A 21,274-nucleotide genomic window follows, 5' to 3' on the forward strand; every position below is an offset into this window, starting at 1 on the left:
TTTGATTTTAGAATGTGAGGTTCAGAATAGTACTTTGGACACAGGATTTATGTTTGCTGTGGTGCCAATACAGCAATCATAAATCCTGTGTCCAAAGTACTATACAGTAAATGACAGCATAGAGCCCCTCCCGCCCACCAGTAGCCCATTATTATTTTCAACGCAAGCAGACACCTTGAAAGTATCAAGACACACACAATGTACACAAGAAGATTGATTGGGTGTGGAGAGGAGGGGGATAGCAGTAGCGTAGCAGCAATTGCAACCTCTGCCCCGCCCCTTACTCCCTGTACCCCGCACCTATTACAGGTGAAGATTGAACTCCACAGAAACGAGCCTAATCCGGACTTGCATGCGTTAGAGACTTTGCCACAGAGCCCCGCCCTAAAAGATCAGATAGAGAGCGGCACATACCTGGAGCGGGATTTGGCTGAGATGACTGAATTTACACCAACTCTGGGGACGGGGTGACAGAGAGAAAGTTGCAAACAGAGAGCTTACCTCAAGGGCTAAAGGCACCTCTAACTTCTGATTTGCAGAAGGGTGTGGTTGCCGTTAACCCCACAGTTCCACCAAAGGTGACTAAGCTAAACCTTGAGAGCATTGTCAGACCTGAAAGGAAAGAGGACAATGATATTGCCCTACAGCATCCTGCAGCCTGTGCCTTGACCCAAACTAAAAACAAACTTAAAACAGCGACAGTAAGAAAGCAAAAAAACCTGAAAATGTGCAAACATCAAAAAAAGCTGTATTACAGGGGTTCTTGCCACAAGTCTAATCCACCTCAGATGCCAACACAAACCTTGTGTACTTCCGTCACCAACTTTAAAAAAAAGAAAAGCACACTAGCCAACTTGATCACTGATTAAATCTCTGACATAGAGCTAATAGACGGTAGCGAGGCCGTAGAACAGGCCGCGCAGCTTGTGGAGAAAGTACCCCTATCGGAAGAAGGAGCACCTAGACCCTTGGCTAACATCTTAACGCCAGTGCTGTGGCATTATGGCAAAGCACCTGGAGATACTAAAGAGCTTTCGGCAAGCAAAGAACCAACACTACCCCCGGGCAAAGCACCTGGAAATACGAATGAGCCTGTGACAAACAAAGAACCTATGCTACCCCCGGCCCTAGTGCCAAGTTACGAGTCAGGGACAACCCCACTAACCGCACTAAAGTCAATCTTGGGGATGGTGGCGGGACAAAAAATGGGACCTGAAGCAGCAAACTCACTGGATCCAAGACAGTCACCACAGATAGATAAACAAGCTGGTTTAGAAGTACAGAGCATAAAAACACCAAAAGAAAGAATTTTAAATGAGAAGATCCCTGCCAGGAAAGCCGTGGCTACTCAAACAACCACAGGCCCACAGGGGAAACTGTTTGACTTTGTTGAAGTACCTGAAACTCCACCACGATGCAGGAAAACGAAGGAGACTCCTCCGAACATAAATAGAGACACACCACCAAAAAAGCCAGACCTAATGTCAACAGTGACTATTGTGCTGGCGCCATTCACCAAGTTGTATGCAGCGCTGAATGATACACTTAAAGACCACTCGGCGCTTATTACGCTAATGAACTCACAATTGTCCTTCCTGGAGAAACATATAATAACTGAGGAAGCAAGGAAAGGCTCCTTAAGGGATCAAGGGGACGGCTTGTATGAGTGTCACTGAGGCAATTGCACCTGCACAGGTTACAAGTACAACAAGCCTACCAACACCATGCGTTCGAAATGAGACAAGAAGGAAAGACAATGTCGAAAAGAAATCCACAAACGTAAGCACTGCCTCCATAAAACTTCCTGACCAACTGGAGATAGGGAAGCCAGACAGACTTGCAGACAATGGCTGCATGAACCTGGACCAACTAGGAATAACCTTGCTAGTGAAAAATTAAATGTTAGGACGAAGATCAGAAAAATTGAAACAATGGAAACAACAAGAACTAGAAAGATTTTTTCAGAAAAAATCTTAAACCTATGAATGAAAGAAATGCAGATGAGGACAGAGGCTTACAACCAAAAGACAATCTCCCGATAGTTATGAAAGTTGGGAACACCAAAGAGCAAACGAGATATATGGCGGTGGCCAGGCGTAAAGCTGAAAAGGCTACAAAAATCGTAGAGCCACATCAAAAGGTCGGGAAGAAAAGAAAGTTCTCAGAGGAACTGAAAGATGAGGAAGAATCTGCTGCTTTAGCAGTACTTATGGATCTAAGTACTTATACGGTAGAAGACTCAAAAGCCGACATCTCTCCCCCGGAAACAGTACTAAAAAGATCCAGGAATAAATGTCCTGAAGATCAGAGCAGAAATGCGACAAAAAAAATGGGTGCAAAAGAGAAACAATGAAGACCAGTTAGAATACATCAGACCCGTCACGGCAGACAAGCATTAAGGAGAAGTCACGAGCGGGAAAACACTCCTGCCAAGAGCAAGAGAAGGAGAGGCCACCGGGATGAGAGAGTTCATCAAGATCGGAAAACAGAGAGGAGAAGACACGAAACTCCACATAAATTAAGTCGAAGAAGATCAGAAAGCCACAACAGTGGAACTCGATGTAGACGGAGAGAGAGGCCTGCGAGGACGGATAGACCACTGACCAAACTAATCCAGATCAACTGCATCCTTAATTTTGAATGGATTGAGAGCAGAAATGATGACCTGATCCTCAGTAGGAACTCAACACTCAGACTCTTCAAAGAAGTGCCCAATCTACGACAATTAACATCGAAAGATTTAAAAATAATCGAACCTTGTGAGACTGGGCGCAGCGATAGAGTCTACTTACATATTGGTTCAATGGTGGTGCGGAGAATACTAATTGGCGAAGTGAAGAACCTAAGAACATTAGGATACGCCTTAAGAAAACTAAACGACAGATGCAAGCCCAGTGGCAAGGACTGTTATACAAGTGCCCCTAGAACGAATTGTGACCCTAAAGATTCAAGAACAAATAGAGGGAGGAGATGCGAGAGATCAGGGTACAGACAAGTAGGTGAAAGGAGTACCTACGGAAAAGACCTCTACAACAAACAGAGGGGATATGAGAAACAAAGAGACAAAATGGAAGAATTAAAGGGCCGAATTCGACATCAACTCACAAAAAGGGAAATAAACCTGAGGCGGAAAACAAGCGGAGAAAGGAGGCTGCTCGGCCCGGGGGAAAGAATCAGGATTACAGTCAACCAAAGTCCAAAACCACCAACTAGTGTCAACCTAAAAGAGTGGAAATGAGCCGGGTAAGAAACCAACAATACAAAAGAAATGCATTTGGCCCTCTAAAGCATTAGCAAAGCCACAAGAGTCCTAGCAACCACCAACTAGGAAAGTTAGGGTGAAGACGGATCAGGAAAGAACGCAACTAATCTTAGGCTCATAGAACACTCGAGGATTTAGTCACCTGACCAACATCGACGAGATAAATCTGGGAAGATTTGATATTTTATGTTTACAGGAGACATGTTTATTGAATAAACCATATTTAGACAGCTACACCCTGGCCTTTACTCCAGCACAGAAGGGGGAAGTTGGCCGTCCCAAGGCCGGGCTATTGACAGCGATCCGTTCAGGCTGTGGTTTTGAACTAAAATCTGAAATTCTACAGTCACCCCTCCTGCAGGCCTCAATAATATCGTGGCAAAGAGATAAAAATGGAAAAGAAAACACAGTAGCCGAAAGCCTCCTGTTACTAAACACCTACTGGAATCCGGCGGATATGGAAACAGAGCTCTACCTATCAAACATCGATAACTGTAACGCTCACCTGGTTCCCACGGGGGCGCTGATCTAGTCTGGATTACTGCGGCCTCTTCTAGCGTGATGCGCAGGACCCGGAACACCGATTGGACAGGACCTCCAAATCGTGCGTCCTTGGCCCGTAGGAATATCCTTCTGCAGATGAGAAAGGGGATTAACAGTCTGCAGAATGGTGTGCTAGCTCCCCACTTCCCCCCTCCGTTCCGCTCTATTCCTCCAAACCCGGTTTAAGCTCACCTTATGGTTTGGAAGGTTGAACTCTCCATCCTGCTTCTGGTGCAGGGGCGCGTGTTCGTCCAGTTACTTCACTGGTTTTCAGAATGGCGCTGGCAAAATCCACTTGACTTTCCTGAGCGATGCGCCGTAAGTATGAAAGTTCAAAGTTCAAGTGAGGCCCCCTTTATGCTGTCTTTCTCACCTGTGATCTGTCCTTTATTTCAGGTGCAGAATGAAGGCGATGCGTCGAGGGGTTTACCTGCCGAGGTGAGTAGTAATGAGGGCGATCCCTCTAGATGTCCTCATCATTCCTCTGAAATGTCTCTAGTCCTTTCCCCATAGGGGTTGGGGTTCGGTACCTGCCAACCGGGCGGCGCCAACCCGAAATGTGGAAGAAAAGCCGGTAAGTATTATGGCTGTTAATCAGGCTTTCCTTCTGTGTGTCCTTCTGCTCACCTTTTGTTTCTTCCTCTCTGCCCTGTGGGCAGAGATGTGGCGTCCGATGCTGACAGCCGCGATGGAGCCGGGAGATGTCTCGAGGACAGGACAGGTGAGTGAAGCGTGGCGCTGCAGCGAGCAACGCGATGCTTTTAAATTGAAGTCTTCCTTCAGGGATGCTGGCGAGAAGATTCCGGATGCAGGTAAGAAGCTTGAAATAATCCTTGGTTTTCACCTTTCTCTTCTCTTCCTTCCTTGCAGGTCTTCCAGGTTCAAGACAGGCGTGGCAGGAGCAGACATGGTGAGCGTTAAGCTGCAGGAAGCAGAACAACGCGAAGCATGAGCTGCTGTCTGGGCGTGGCTTAAATAGCCTCCAAAGAAGTCCCAGGTATGTATCCTTCCCCAACTAGGTATGTATCCTTCCCTGGCCACGCCCGAGTGAAAAAATAGTCCCTATGAAAAAATAGTCCCTTTCAGGTCTCAGGGAGGCCTGAAGCGTGCAGCATGGTCTGCATCAGGTAAGTGCACAAAACACCTCCCTTTATGAGCCTGGCGCCTAAGGCGCCAGGACTGATGTCCAACATGAGCCTGGCGCCAAAGGCGCCAGGACTGAGTCCAAAGAGTCCCTATAAGGGGCCGCTGGGCTTTTACCCGAGGGCATGATGCCTGCTTCCGGGGGTGCTGGGCCTGGCCTGATGCTCCGGGGGTAGGCATCATGACAATAACTTGTTGGAAGAAGAGTGCGAACATCACAAACTGAAATACATCATAAAACTGGCGACCTAAACTGCTCAGACATTGACCTTGAGAGAGTAAGACCTGAGAACTCTAAAGCAAAGCGGGCTGGGAAAGAGCAAAAAAATGGGAGAACCTTATGGAAAAGTGGGATCTTCACAACTTACACTGGCTACGAACAGAGGCCAATAGAGAGACTCCGACTTGGCAAAGAGACGACCAGTCCGGAACAATTGATTACACATTTGTTTCAAAGGAACTTCTGAGTTTATTAAAATCCTTCAAGATCGAGAAAACAGAGAAAAGTGATCCCAACTTACAAGAAACAACATGACTGATGAAACAGCCATTGAAAAATACCATGCCTAATGGGATGGAAGCCTGCGCAAGGAGAAACAGTCTGAAACTGGCAGACCAAAGTATATGAGAAATAACGACTGCCTACAAGCAGAACTCCAAACCGCAAATGAAAGTTAGGGGCACGCAGATCTGCAAGGTAGACTATGTACCCTTACTATCAACTTACCGGGTAAAGAAGTCAGGAGAGGTGGACTGTCGAAAAACACATAACCATTTCTATAACTCGCAATCGGTAGCACAAAGAGCTATCGTGAGAAAATTGAAGCGCATGGTGAAAACCTCAAAGTGTGAAAAAATTGAAGTATCCTCAAAACAGGCTCAAAGAACCTACAGAACCTGGATTCGCCAACACCGGGCACATCTAATCCAGCAAGACGCAGAACAGATTCTCCGAACATTGAGCACAAAAAAAGCAAAGACTTTTGGGCATTAATTAACCAAACAAACAAAGGCACTAACAATGCTTTACAGAACAACGTGAGTGAAGAGCAGTGGGTCGAATTTTTCAAAGACTTGTACAAGAAGCCGGAAACCAATAATCAGACAAATCAAACCCCAGGGAGTCTCTGCGTGGAAAATTCCACATGATATTGAGAGTATCAAGAGCAAAATCTTAAAACTGAAAAACTCAAGGACTCCGGGGCCAGATGGTATATCCAACTTGGATTTACAAAGAAACATTGATGCATGGGCGCCTCTCATTAGCCACATTTTCAAGAACTGCAACGAAAATAACATCATCCCGAAGTCTTGGAAAACAGCAAACATTGTGCCGATCTTTAAAAAGGGAACAAAAACAAACCCAAGACACTATCGCCCAATCGCCCTGCTTGACGTGATTGGTAAGGTCTTCGGGGCCTGCGTGCTAGACCTGTTACAGACCTGGTTGGGGGAAGTAAATTACATCGACCACTTCCAATCAGGATTTGTAGAAAATATTGGCACCAGAGCAAACATCCTCTTGCTAAGCTGTCTTAAGGCCAAAGTACAACAAAGAAGTCCGAGAATCTTTATGGCCTTCGTCGATCTTGTACAGGCTTTCGATAGAGGGATCCGTGACAATCTTTGGGCGAAACTAAAACAGAAAAACTGTCCTGCAATACTGTTGGGCCTAATCATGGCTCTATATAGAGGAACATCAATGCATGTCCGCCTAAATGGGGCCGTTGATTTATCAAGGGAAATCCGGACCCGTAGATGAGTCAAGCAAGGCTGCCCGTTAGCACCGGCTCTATACAATACGTACATAGCTGACATTGATGAATGGGACATCGACATCAGAAGCTTCCCTCCCACTATGGGTGGATCCAGAGTAACGCAAATTTTGAACGCTGATGACATTATCATCTTGGACCAAACCATAGTGGGTCTAAAAAACTCAGCAGCTTGCTCAATTACTTGGTGGCCAACAATTTGGAGTTAAACAAGACTAAAACCAAAGTTATGGTGCTTGAGACATCTACCAAGAGAAGTCAGAATGCAAAACTGTACGCTGTGGATGAAAAACTGGAAATCGTGAGTAGCTTCAAATACCTGGGCGTCATACTTAGTAACAGCAGCATAGAGCTCCCAATGCAGACATCTCTAAAAGCCAAGATGAAGACTGGTCCACCAGGCAAGGCTAGTGGACAAGAAATGTGGGCGCTACTCTCTCATACCAGTCCTCTCCTTTTTTAAAGCTAAGGTCATACCATGCATTACGTATGGGACGGAAGCAATGCCACACATCCCGATTCAATTCTGGGATAAACTTAAAGGGCTGTTCTGGAGAAGGGTGCTTGGGTTCTCACAATCAGTCCCAGTTCCTCACATCAGACAAGAACTCTGCTTATTATCTTTGAAGGGCATTGTAACACGAAACATCATGATGCTCTTCAGGAAATTGATCACTGAGCCAAAACCAAAGATCTTCCAGATCTTAAAAAAATAACTGGATAGTGGCAAAAATGAAATGCTCTCTCACTGGGCAGAGAAATGTACTAACCTCCTGGACGAAATAGCAATGACGAAGGAGTGTCTTTTTGGTAACCCAGTCAAAGTCTCGAAAAAATTGAGGGAGTTGGACTGGATCAAAATGTTAGAAAAGACAGCTACTTACAAAGTGACAAATAAGCTACCGATCCACCGAATGAAAATCAACAAGACAAGAGCATACCTGAAGAAATTCCCAGATGAGAACTTGGGATGAATTTTCTTGAGAGCCAGACTGAACCTGATACGGACAAACAAAATCATGGCTATTAGAGGGGAATCCCCTACGAACGCATGTCGATTCTGCGAGACCCCCCAGCAGAGACAATATGCCACTTACTATTGAAGTGTCCCGGTAACAAGGAGCTAGAGAAACCTATCTCATGAAAATTTTGGAACAAGGAAGAACCTTAGATGAGGATTCATGGTGAACCGGATTAATGAGCGGCGAAAACACAAAATGGTCAATCGCAGTGGCTCTATTTTTTAAACAAATTGGCCTGGCGTAAGAAACTTAGAAGGCGGCCAGGCCAAGTAAATGAAGGACAAACAGTGTAACCAAACCAACACAAATTGGAATTGCTAACTTACGAATTAGGAGGGCGGATTTACTTTCCTTTCCCTTTTGCATCTATTTGCTGTTTTGTAAAAATTGTTATACAATTAAATAAAAACATTTAAAAAAAAGAGTACTTTGGACACAGGACTTATTGTTTTAGACATTCTAACAAAGGACCAACCCATTAGTTTAGTTTTGGTAGGGAAAATACCTCTTGGAGCAGGGACAGAGAAGCGTTTTTCCAACCCATTTTGTTAAATAAAACTCTATAGCCAAAAACATATATCCAATGTGTCCGAGTTTCATTCCTGACCCTTCACACTTATCTCCTGCTCCCTGTTCTGCTCTCTTCCTAGTCTCTTAAGTGTATAGTGTTAAGCTTTACCTTGTGTATTCAGACACTGCTTTTCTTGCTTCAGTTTGTTCCTTTTCCCATAAGTTCTAGTTCACAGCCCTATGCTCAGCCCTGCTGTGCAACTTGCTCCAGTTGGCTAGATTTTGTCCCTTGCGACGCATTGGTACTTAGCCAGTTTCTAGTCCCTTGTTACAGTTTCCTAGTTTCTAGTTCCATGCTACAGATTTCAGCATTCCCATTTCATGTTCTGATTTCTTGTTGCCTTGAACCTTTCTTCTGTCTGCTGCCTGACTTGTTCCCTTCTTTGGTCTTAATGTCTGTTAAGTGCCGTAGAGTGTCTGGACCTGTGCCCCTGTGTAGTGCTCTGTGCAGAGATTGGCTCCAATACCCTAGGGTGTAATCTCTGCCCCTTCCTTTATCTTGTCTTACCTGTAGGCCATGGTATAGTTCATGTATCAGAGTGTCAATTCTTCTTTCCACAGAAAGCATCTACTATGTGTTCCATCTGGACCCATTCAGCCTTGTCTTGTGTACATACACTCATGGCTTTTGCATTAGGCCACAGACACAGATGACACTCTTATTAGCCCCCATCCGTGGGCATCCAGATTGAATGTCTGTTTGAGTAACCTGCACAGAGGCATTGAGCTTCCCTTGATTTTGTAGGTAGTCTCAAATCTGACCTCTGTAGACCCTTAGTGGGATTCCAAAGTGTCTGCCTTGTATGTGCTTCCTTCTCATTCCCTCTGCTGCTGTATGCTCTCTTCCAGTCCTTTTACATCAGCTTAGAAGTACCCAAACCTAGTCCTGTGAACCTTCAGAAAGGTATTTTTCATAGGTTCAGAACAGAAAGTGTCTGGCTAAAGTACATGATCCACTGATTTCCTTTAGCCAATGATGTGGTGTGGCTTTCTTCTTTTGTGGTTTGGGCATCCATCCCTCCTCCCCCATTGCTACATTCCTGGTTCTGGGACGGAGGAGATTGCCGTAGTCGAGAACTATGTCACTAGGCTGTGGTTTACATCAAAGGAAGAGGATGCACAAAGGACAAGACTTTAGGTCATAGGGGTGGGCTCAGAGGAACTGGACAGCCCTTACCATGCATTTTCATAGTGTAGGAAAGCCCCTAGATGCTCGCACCAGAAAGATTACAACCAACTAGGGAAAAATACCCAATACACCTCTTGCAATGATAGCAAGGTTTATTTCCATACAAAAGCGCCAACAAAGAACTATGCTGCCACAGAACATTGTGGCAACATCGGCATGGGCAGCACATCATGAAGGTACACAGCGTCATCAGCGATATCATTACATACAGTAGAAACCCACACGGCTGGTTGGTGAGACCCTACACATAATATGAATCCTTCATATTAATATTAGATTCACGAGTAGCTCGAGTGGCATCAAATGAGGGAAAACTCCACTAACCCAATAAGTGGCAAAAAATCCATTAACCCAGCGGGACGACCAGACCAAACCAGAAAACAATTCAATCAAATACACTTATTGATGACACAGAGTCCGACGAGAGGCAGGTAAAAATTGAGATTATCTCCAATGCATAATATTGTGTTGTACCTATTTTAGGAACAATAGTATGAGCTATGCAGCGTAAAGCCAATGCTAACCTTGCACGGTTAAAATGGGAGGAAACTTAATTTTAGAGCCTTATAACCGGGATTACGCAGGCTACTCTGCACACTGCACCATGGGAAATTGCCTTATGAAAAGTCCGGGACAGGTATAACCTTATAGGAACAATAAATGAGAAATGCCTAGAATAGGTATCTTTGAATCAAAAGTTACAAAGTACATTAAAACAAGTAATTTGGATAGTTGACAATGATGTGGAATGTAGGAATGTTTACACTTGTTTATTGAATTTATTCTGTAACCTTGACAATACTAACATTTGCTTCCCCTGTGTTTTTTATCCCTCCACCCAACCCTCTTCTCTTATTCTGAATTATGTTATGTATGGTCTAAATGTAGTTTAATAAATTCAAGGTCAGGAAAAGATTGTGGACACTAAGACAGTACTGTAGATAGTATTTTGACACGAGGACAGTGGAGCTTAGGTTTGTGCCCTGATGAGGACGTGTTGGCAAATATCTTATATATTTATTGTTTGTATAACTTTGGATTGGCAAATCTGGCATTCATTTTGCATATATATTGTTTGTTAATACTTGGACTGGACATTTTGATTATGTATGCACTGTCTGTTGATTGAACACACTCATTAAGGCAACTATTAACACATGAATGCAACTATTGCACATATTTTGATCAGGAATTCTATTATTTTTCTTTTTTGCTTTGAAATCACGCCAATAAATATTAACTGTTCTCAGGCACAACAGTGAAATTGACCATTTATTCTCAGACATACACAAGTGCGTAACGCAACAAAAGTCAAGTGTTTAGCGCAGAATAGGGGAATTATTGTACAATTTTTTGTATGCATGTAGGGTTCCATGTGTCGCAGCAAAAATGGCCATGGACACAAAATATTGCAGCAAAAGGCTGTGGTTTTGACACCACAATCCATACAAAGGATGCGGGGGACACCCCTGCAACCCCTGGACCCATTATACCATTTAAGCGGAGCGGGGGACACCCATGCAACCCCCGCTCTCCTTAAATGGTATAATGGGGTACACCTTTATACCAAACCACAGCATTTTTGCCACGATTATTTGTACAGGTGACATTTTTTCCGTGATTTTTTCACTGCATACCGCATGTAGTTGGGCTGAGGTAGCCTTTCTATTCCTCGTAAACCGCTGCGATCAGCGTCTTTCAGTTATAGTGATTATTATCTCACTTATTTGTTCGATGTCTCACCACACTTAGAAACTAGATACGCCAAACCTTTTTGATTCCCTACACATAGGTCACCTGCTCCATCCATCCATCTTCTTTCACGCGGGTGATGCTGCATTAGTCATCAGTCACCAGCCCGATAATTGGCAATTATTTGTAAAGTAAACAACACATCTATATCTATGTAGCCGTGCACCTAGTATGAGCAGACAGAGGGCTGGGGGGAAAGCTGAGGTCATACTAACTCACACACTTAACCTGCTCCCAGCCAGGCCGGCACCTCTCCAAGGTCTTCCGCCCTCGTTCTGGGGCTACAATTTCAACCCTCCCTGCACCTTGCAGCACAAATCATGTGACCTAGAAGTGTAGACAGGAAGGCCCTGCTTTCTGATCTTTTTGATCGATCGGGGCGTCCAGCAGGTTTTTGGTCAGTGGTCTGGGGCTGGCTGATACATTGGAATTCAGAGGTTCTAAAGCCAGGGCATTTGGGTGCTATAACATAGAATTGGGAATGGTGGGGGTCGGAGGACCATGCCCGCCTTCTCGTGGGATTGAATTATACAAAGATGCTCAGCCCTCTCCCATGGCCTTGCAGGGCACATTCTTCCCAGGGCGCTAAGGTTGGCAACATTGAAGGGTTTATGGGTCTGTGTAGCTCTCGCCTTTCTCATCATGCGCGGGATACAACCTATTCCATTACTCATGCTCGCGGCCTAGGCCTGCGATGCTGACTGCTACGCTCCCTTTAAGCTTTTTCTTCTAATATGGCAGCTAATATCTAAGATAGCTACTATTCCTACATGTGCACTGCACCTATAAAGCATGCAATAATGTAGTTATGTAGAATCCTTTAAGGGTGCCCCCATTCACCCTGGTCTCTTACATTACCAGCGACGGCCTTTGCCTGATTCTGAAGCGCTTAGGGGTGCGGGAAGATCATGTCCCGTTCCCAACAATAGCAAAACTACAAAAAGGCCCAAAGGTGATTGGGATTTGTAGTTTTTCTTAGTTTTGCTTTGTTGCTCAAAGTAAGAAGTAAGGAAAAAGAAAAGTGAAACATAATACTTGACCTTGTGTCTTTAATAGAAATAAATAGAACTCCCTTATACGTTTTTAGTCTAATCTGAATGAATTTCGTCACAGTGTGCATGACCCTCCTTTTTTGCGGCCCCTCTAAACAGCGGTGATGGTCTCAAGTTTAGAGCTGCTGGGAGTGGTAGATCGACATGCTTCTGCATAATGAATTCAATTCATGTTAGCATGTCTAAATAGATCAAGTACAATGTATATCATTTTACTGCTAATGTAGTTATACATTTCAAGAGGGGATACATTGTACAAAGCATAAACTCATTACAGGAATGCAGTGATATTTTGCTCAGTGAACATAAATTGTGTTTAACCCAGGCCTCTTTTCTAGGCTTGGAAGCCTGATAACACCAAGATTAGATGGCGGCACCGTACAAATAATTCTATTTAAAGATAGCAAAAACCATATCCGCAGAAATGCTGGGACAGAATTAGCACTTGAGATAAAATAGCTATTAAGTGCTGCTCTTGCTCCAGCAGACAGGTTAGTGCTATACAGGGGTTTATGTGTGAATGTTGCGAGCCTGAGAGATCTCACAGTCATTTCTGTGTTAGAATAATAAACAAACAATGTTCAACCACAGTAAGGAACCGAAACACGACTCATAAACATCAGGCAACACTTACTCATTGGTAGATACGAAGGTTGCAGATTTGCCATGATCCCTGTTGCCCCATCCACAGCATTTAATAATATACCTTGTACCAAAACATATTGCTCCACAATATTAGAAGAACTTGGAGAATTGGGGGCATTGTAATGCAATGGTTCAAGCCTTTCATGTCCATTCCTGTACATCTGCACTCAACAAGTCATATTGGGATCTTTCCTCTCCATGCCCTACTTAGTCACCAATTGTTTTCAATGTGCTTATTGAATTCCCTCCTTCCTCATTGGCAGCTACAATGGCAGCTTTCATTTGTGTGCTGAAAACACACAGGTTCACATCAGGTCGTAAGAGGATGCTTTCCGCCCTGTAGTTAAGATACAACCAGTGGCGGCTGCTATGATAGGGCGGCCGGGCGCCACCCCCCCCAAAAAAAAGAGAGAAGCTAAAAGAGATTCAGTCAGAGAACTTCTCTGATTGAATCTCTTTTAGCTTTAGTGCTGCTGCATTTCCTTTGCCAACAGCGCGGGGGCGCTGTGGCAAGGAAATAGGCCGGCCTGGCTTTCACAATGGGGCCGCGGGGCGCGTCCCACTTCAGTATATTGTTTTTCTATAGTAGAGTGCGTGGAGCTTGTAGCTCCACGCACTCTACGTAGCCCCTTTAATTAGAAGCCTGGCGGGGCGCTTCAGGGGTGGCCCCCCCAGTATGAAATGTACGCAAACAGCGCACTTATCCCTCCCCTGCCATAGATACAGTAATGTCATTGGCTGGCAAACAGCCAATGACATTACTGTATCTGAGGCGCAGGGTGTGTGCGTGCGCCTGTGCCGCCTTCACACCCTGTGTTTCTCTTTCTTTCCAGCCGAGTCCGACGACGAGTCAACAACACAAGTGGGCTGCTGCCCAGTGACCAGGCACCGCAGCCGCGGTAAGTACCCCCTTTCCTTTCTTCACTGGGTCCGGAAACTGGGAGTGTTACTTACACTCCCCTTCCCGAGCCCAAACTATGTGGTCCACCACACGGCCCAGCCAGGGCCAGGGCCCAGTCAACACTGAACGACGTGTAGGCCAGGGCCTACACGTCGTTCATTGTTGCTGCCAAGTGCCGAGCTGACTGGCGTCAGCTTGGGGCGAGCCTTGGTAGTAGCGGGTCGCGCGCTACCACCAGGCTCGCCCCAAGTATACGGCAGTCAACTCGGCGGGGGCCGCCTGCGGCCTGGGCCTAGCCTACTTTTGTTTACCCCCGGTTCGTGTGTGCGGACCGGTACGCAAGGCCTAGGGCAGGCAGGCAGGCGTGTGCTTCTGCTGCGGCTGACCATAGAGCGGCCCGCGACCACTCCCGCCCGCATCTGCTAATTGTGCTGTTTTTTATTTTCTGCATTTTTCGTCAAAAAATGCCGAAAATATAAAACGGCACAAGTCACCTGGGAGAGCCCTGGCAGGGAGAGGCTCTCGCTGCCAGGGCTCTCCCTGGTGACTTGTGCCGTTTTATATTTTAGACATTTTTTGTCAAATAATGCAGAAATATAAAACGGCACAATTAGCAGATGGGCCGGGAGTGGTCGCGGGCCGCGGCTGGTGTGAATGTGTTGGGGACAAGGGCGGTGCGAAACCGGCAGCGGGGGAGTGGATGAAGAACGCAAGGAGGCGGCTGCCCCCTGGGCACTGCAGAGTTAGGTAGGCTGCGGGTGTCGGAATCGCGACATTTAAGAAGCAGTACCAAATTCTGCTTGTTGGGGAGAAAGTGACCATTTTGTCTGCAGTATTTTTGTTAAATGCATTTTTGGTTTAATGTGTGGGTGTGTTCCAATATTGAGGCTATAACGTGAGAGAAAACGGGGCCCTTCTTGATGATGTTGAGACAAATCCTGGCTACAAATGTGTTGCATACTGTTTTTGACCGAGCACGGCATTATGTTTCACGCATCGGTAGGCAGTGCAATAGAACATTTTCCCTGGGGAGTGGGCGGTATGTGCTTGATGTAGTATTACGTTATGAGTGGTGGTTTTCAATCGAGTGGACCATACACATAAAAGGTGCCGTATAATTCCAAGGAGTGGTTCTGGTGAAATGATCGTGAATTAGGTGTTTGGGAAGTTACGTTGGTTTGTTAATGTCACAAGCATCTGGTGATGTACGGTGATTCATTATGTAAAACATATGCACGTTATGGTAACCTCACCACCGATTGCCTCTGACATGAGGGCAGTCTCAATTTAAAAGTTCGTAACTTGTGGCAGGGCCAACCAGATTAGTTTTCATTGTTTATAGGTTGATAAATGGAGTACTATAGAACAGGGTAAAACACCCGTTTTTCAGCTTAGAAACTGGAGTGCATGGTTTACTTTGATAACTGATTACAGGAAACTCACCATGAAAGGCAGAAGTTGAATACTATTGTAGGCTGCCAGCTAAAGTAACAGCAACCACCTCAGCCCGAGCATTTATTTGGGAAGTGCCACGAGTGCTGGGGAAGCTGGCGCAGCAGGATACAGCCTGCATTAGTCCTCACCGGAGCCCGACCCCACTGGATGCTTTGGGCCCAAGGGGAAGGGAGGCCCCAGGGTGGCCCTCTCGATACATGCCGGCAATCCACTTTCACTTTCCTTGCCTCCTCAGCTACGACCAGGAGACAGCAGCAGAGGAAGCCTCCGCTGTCCACGTCAGGGGTTGGAGGGGTGAAGCACCCGCTCACTCCAGACAGGCTGCGCCAATGCTCACAAAGTGTCTGCAGGATCAGAGGAGCCAGTGGAAGCAACCCACTTCCCACAGCCGCGGGAGGCCGCCGACTGCCTCACTGTAGCCGCACGATCTCCCATTTGAGTAAGAACCTGGCATGTAAATTTGGTGCAGCCCATAAGCGCTTCAACATCATATGGCAGCAGAATACTCGAAGCAGTAAAATCGCTTCATACCGCATTTTTTCTGCACGGCCAAAAGGATACAATGGTACGTCCTAACGGGATGACTGAGTATTACAATCGGTAAAAGCTTGATGAAAAAACAGCATCGAAATCTTGGTGTAATTTCAAGAACCTCTAGGAGCACAATGCGCCCTGCAGTACAAGAACACGTCCTTACACATGTGCATTAATTGCTCCAGGGCCCACTGCAAGACTGCCATAGCCCGACCTGCAGGAAGCAAGCGAGATCTACATAACGTCCTGGCGTTTACCTCAGGCAGGAATAATTGAGGAGGGACTGGGGATACATTCTGAGATTACTCCACAAGTACTGTGTTGCCCCCGAATAAAAATGAGAAAATGACGAGCTGGTAATCGTCACTTTTAAATGGGAAAAAATTACAAAGATGATTGCCGGCTCATCATAGATGACTCTACCGTCCTGCATTTTCAGAAGATAATCATATGCTTAATCAAATGCCTTTGTGCCTCCTACCCAGATTTCTGCATAGCACTCTCCAAGACCAAGACCCTGGGTTACACTGCCGATCAGGGGTGTTGCTTTGTCATGGAAAAGATCTGGGGCTATGCTAATATCGGGACTGTCAGGACACGAGGCTAGGTATCCTTTTGGTTGTAGTCCTTGAGTTTCTATCCGGGACTACAACCAAAAGACCAGGGGCTATAGCCCCTCAGATATCCCTCCCCCTAGCAACGCCTCTGTGCCAACCACCTATGAAACGCTATATTATCATGTATTTCACTTGTCTGTGAAGAGGGAACCATGCCTAACAGTTAACATTCACAGGAAAGGGGTAAAAAGCAAGCAATTCGGCCTGCAGTACGAGCTGAAAAAAGTAGTGGAACTGTGGTCTGGGCAGGGGAGAGGGTAGGCGGAAGCATAGTGCAAAATGTGCTAAGGTCTTGCTGCCAGAGCTTTGAAATATGTGACTAGTGACTAAGGCTCCTATTACAACTTTAAACTGGCACGAGGACATGAATGGACAAATCCTCTGTATAGAATGTGGAATATGGTTGTAAAAAGTAGAGGAATGGTAAACAGAAAAAAATAAAAGTAGTGGAACACCACTCCCGACCGTACCCGCTCACTTCGATCACTGGCTAGATTAAAGGTCACTATCATTGTTATGTAGAGAACAACACTGTGGTCTTTTAAATAATACAAGTGAATATCTGTAGTGCACGCTTAAATGAATCACTTCTAGCAGGCTCATGTTGAATGGGAAGCGTACAGTTAACAGAAAGCGTACAGTCTTGGGTAAGGCTTTTATGACTTCAATTAATTTTACCACCCACTTTCAATCATTTGTATGGCACAGAGTAGGGGCAAAACCCATTGCCGCCACATCCTTCCTCTCCTCAACAAATGGCTGCAGCATTTTCAGCTGCATGGATTTTCATGCAGCGCAAATGCTGGATATCTCTGGTAAGCTAAGAAATAGAGGCATCTGTTTACAAATCTGAACATTAAAATTGGAGGCCTTAAAACTTTAAACTAGGTAACAGACCAAACGTTTTCATCTAGGTTGTGGAATTCTTTGCTAACACAAGTGTGCCTTTTTCAGGCGATTGAATGTGTTCCATGTTGCTGGGTAATTTGGTGAGTTTTGTCACTTGATCCGCTAGGTGTACAGGTGCACTCAGGGACCTATATCTCGCAAGTGTCCTTTTTTAATTATATTAAATACATGACAATTTATTCTCTAATTAGGAAGGCGTGCCAAATTCGAAGTAAAACTGCTCTTCCCTCATTTTCATTTTTTTCGACTTGTAAATTGTTTAACATTATGTCCAATGTTGTGCCATTTAATTATTTAAGAGTAGTTTATTTGTTAATGCAGGGGAGTGAGACCTGCAAAAGAGTTCCAAAACAGTTGGTCTACTTACTTCCCCCTTTCAGAAAATGCCTAAAATCCCACCTTAGTAAGAGGATGAGCGCATGTGAATGCCAGTAACAGCATGACAAACATGTTTCCATCATTACTGACTATGGGCCTCATTACGACCCAGGCGGTAAGTTACCGCCTGGGTCGTACCTTTACCACCATGGCGTAAACTATGTTTACGCCATGGTGGTTGGCGGACTTACCGCCCCATTCCGAGGTTGGCTGGGCGGTAAGTCCGCAATCCCCATTTACCCTTCCCCATTCCCATTTTTGCCCCATAGGGCATAATGGGAGTGGGGAAGGCGTTAATTACGCCACCGTAAATTACGGTGGCGTAATTAACAACATGGTCCCTTAGCGCCATGGATTTTAACACCTGCTAAAAGCAGGTGTTAAATCCGCCATGGCGCTAAGGGACCTCGGAATCAGGCGGTAAGGGTCGGCGCTGTTTACGCCGCCGTAAACCCCTTACCGCCTGGGTCCTAATGAGGCCCTATATAATGAATTTCTTTATGCATACACCATAGTACCAGCTATTCTCAATACAAGCTGCTGTAAAATACACCATCACACTTGCACACGTAAGAATAGTGTACCACCATTAATATGTAAAACCGAATGCTTTTTTTCATATTTCGGTGGGTTTCTTGGACAGTAAATTGCACATTTTGTAGGCCATTTTTCCAAAGTTTTCGCGGGGGGAGAAACACCCCGCACCCCCTTTGGGGGAGGTGGGCTCGCGCGCTGCGCGCGCTCGCTACTAAATTCGCACTGGAAAATTTACACCCCACCAACTTTGAAACTCACCAGCCGCCACTGGATAAAACTGAGTTACAGAGGAAATCGAAAAAAGATTTGCTAATATCTTTTGACTCGTGCAACGGATTTGTCTGAAAATTTTTAAAACAAATATTTGTCATGGACCGTCATCTTTTTTTCTGCATGCCTGATGATAGCCATGCCTGTAACTTTGGTTAGCCGAAAAGAAAAAAGCACGAAAATGCCATTTCCATGTGAATAATCAGGGAAAAGCCTTTAGGCTAGAGGTGGGAGGGAGGTAATAGAACACCAAGATAAATTTGGGAGTTGGAGGAGGTGAAGGGACTGAGTTTGAAACACAAAGCTTTTCTGTAATGTCAGCTATCAAACAGAATAGCCGCAAAAAGCCGGCATTTCAAAGAAAACGGGGGCCGGTCCCTTCCTCTCACATTCATGGATGCTGTGTATTTTCTTAGTTTTAAATATCTCATAACACACTGAAAAAAAGCACAGCATCTTCATTATTTCTTTTTTTTAAACTGTGCTACTGTCAGTCCTTGAAAGTATTGCACTCTAAAGGTCAAGCTGCCTTGAGGCCCACATGACGGGGCAAACTAGAATAACCGTTTATATATATATATATATATATATATATATATATATATATATATATATATATATATATATATATATATTACATGGACGCGGTAGCATCCATGTAGTTATGGTTAAGTTGGTGTTTCCATTGGAAGAACATTTTTTGGGTGGCTTATAACTTCGCTCCCTCTGAACGAATCCTCACCAAACTTTGCAAAGTAAGTATATGGCCCACTCTGAATTATTTTGCAAAGTTTGGAGAGGTTTGGTCCGGGGGGCAAAGTTATAGGGGGGGTCCCAAAACTTTTGTTTTTTCCCATAGACATAATGGGAAAAAACTTTGCGCACACCTACAGCCCAAACCGTTGTACGGATTTACACCAAATTTACGGCAGGAGCGGGGGCTTGGTCCCAAAAGCATGCTTTTGCAAATTTGGTGTAAATCCGTCTAGTAGTTTTTTTTTTTAAATGACCAAAATGTAAGGCAAAAAAATTAGTGATATCTCTGTTCTCTTCGCGGACGGACTTCCCTGTTCGCTCCGCGGACAGTGCCCTGATTGGCCGAGCGGCTTGCGCGATGTCCGCGGACATCCGACGTGTTCGCTGATTGGACGGCGTGGTGCGTGAAGTGCGTCAGATTTTCTGTGGCACCCGCCATCTTGCATTTGCGGACGACCGCGGACAGCGAGGTGAAACTTGGTTTAAAAATTGTATTTAGTGGAGTGTGTTGGTGTGTAAGAGTGTTTGGGGAGGGTGGGAGAGTATGAGATAGGTGCAATGTTGTATTTCTTTTATGTGCTAGACGCTTTTGTTGTGTTCGATTTGTCTGCGGACAACTCGGCTGTTCTGAAATGTTCGTAGAACGCTCGCGGTGTACTGAAATGTTCGTACATAAAGAAAATGGGTGTGTCCTGATGACGCTGTCCGTATCGTCCTCTGGCAAGTTGAATGTGTTCTAGGAACTTCCTTGTGTCCGCGGACATTAAAATGGTTCAAATGCTTGAATCTATGGGTGTGATATGCTGCAGTGGTTGTGGCCAGGGTATAGAATGTTGGGTGCATGGTCATTTGGCCATGCACCCAAGACTCTATGTCCTGGCCACAACCACCGCAGCATATCACATTCATATGCCATGCACCCAAGAGTCTATGCCCTGGCCACAAGCACTACAGCATATCACACTCAGAGTGGCTTATAAGTTTGGGCAAAAACAAATTTATAAGGAACAATGTTATAAGCCAGTATGGGTGTGATATGCTGCGATGGTTGCATTTATCATGTGATACTTACTATTTGGTTTAGTAACGGGAGGCCATGTTTTTCTTGTTCATTTCTGTGATAAAAGAAAATAGCATGTTAGTATTAGTATTTTATAGAGACTTATTACATTGTACAATTCCAATGTTTTCTTTTTTTTACTCTCATATTTAGTAGATGACAAACCAGAGTACTGTGCAATTTGCTCAGTTTCTGTGTTTGTTGCTAAAATCATTGGGTCTGTGGGAGAAAAAAAATCCATGTTGAATTAAAAAAAAAACTTTTTCTGTTATGCTACAGTTTATTTGTTTATTTGTTTTCAGTGTTTACATGTTGTTTCTGGCTAATGCTTTATACATTGGATTGTTCCAGTTTTTGGGAGCAGTAAGATATTAGGTATTTGTTTGGATATTGTAAAATTTTGGAGCAGTTAGATACCAGTAGGCGTATTCTAACTGTTTATTTTTTTATATAATTTCATGGTATTGCTTTATCTATTTGGATATTTCTAAATTGTGGGACAGTTAGATACCAATTGGCGTATTCTAACTGTCTATTTTTTGCTCTTATTTGGATATTTCTAAAGTTTGGGACAGTTAGATACCAATTGGCGTATTCTAACTGTCTATTTTTTGCTCTATTTGAGTGGTATTAATTTATCTGATTAGTTGTTGTAGCATCTTTGGGCAGTTAGATAGCTTTTGGAATATTGTGACAGTTTATATTTTTTTACTACAAGTGTACTTAAGGTTTAAATACAATTTAGTTATCAAATTTTGGTATTAAGAACATTAAATAAGCGTTTGTAAGATTTGCTGGTAATCTCTGCTTTAGAGTAACGGTACTATCATTACATTCAAACCATCCACATTTCTTTTTTATATATGCAGTGTAGTGCCCTGAGTTGGTTGTGGCTCCTGCGTGG

This window comes from Ambystoma mexicanum, chromosome 4q, assembly GCF_040938575.1.
Source record: "Ambystoma mexicanum isolate Mex_15411 chromosome 4q, UKY_AmexF1_1, whole genome shotgun sequence".
NCBI lineage: Eukaryota > Metazoa > Chordata > Amphibia > Caudata > Ambystomatidae > Ambystoma > Ambystoma mexicanum.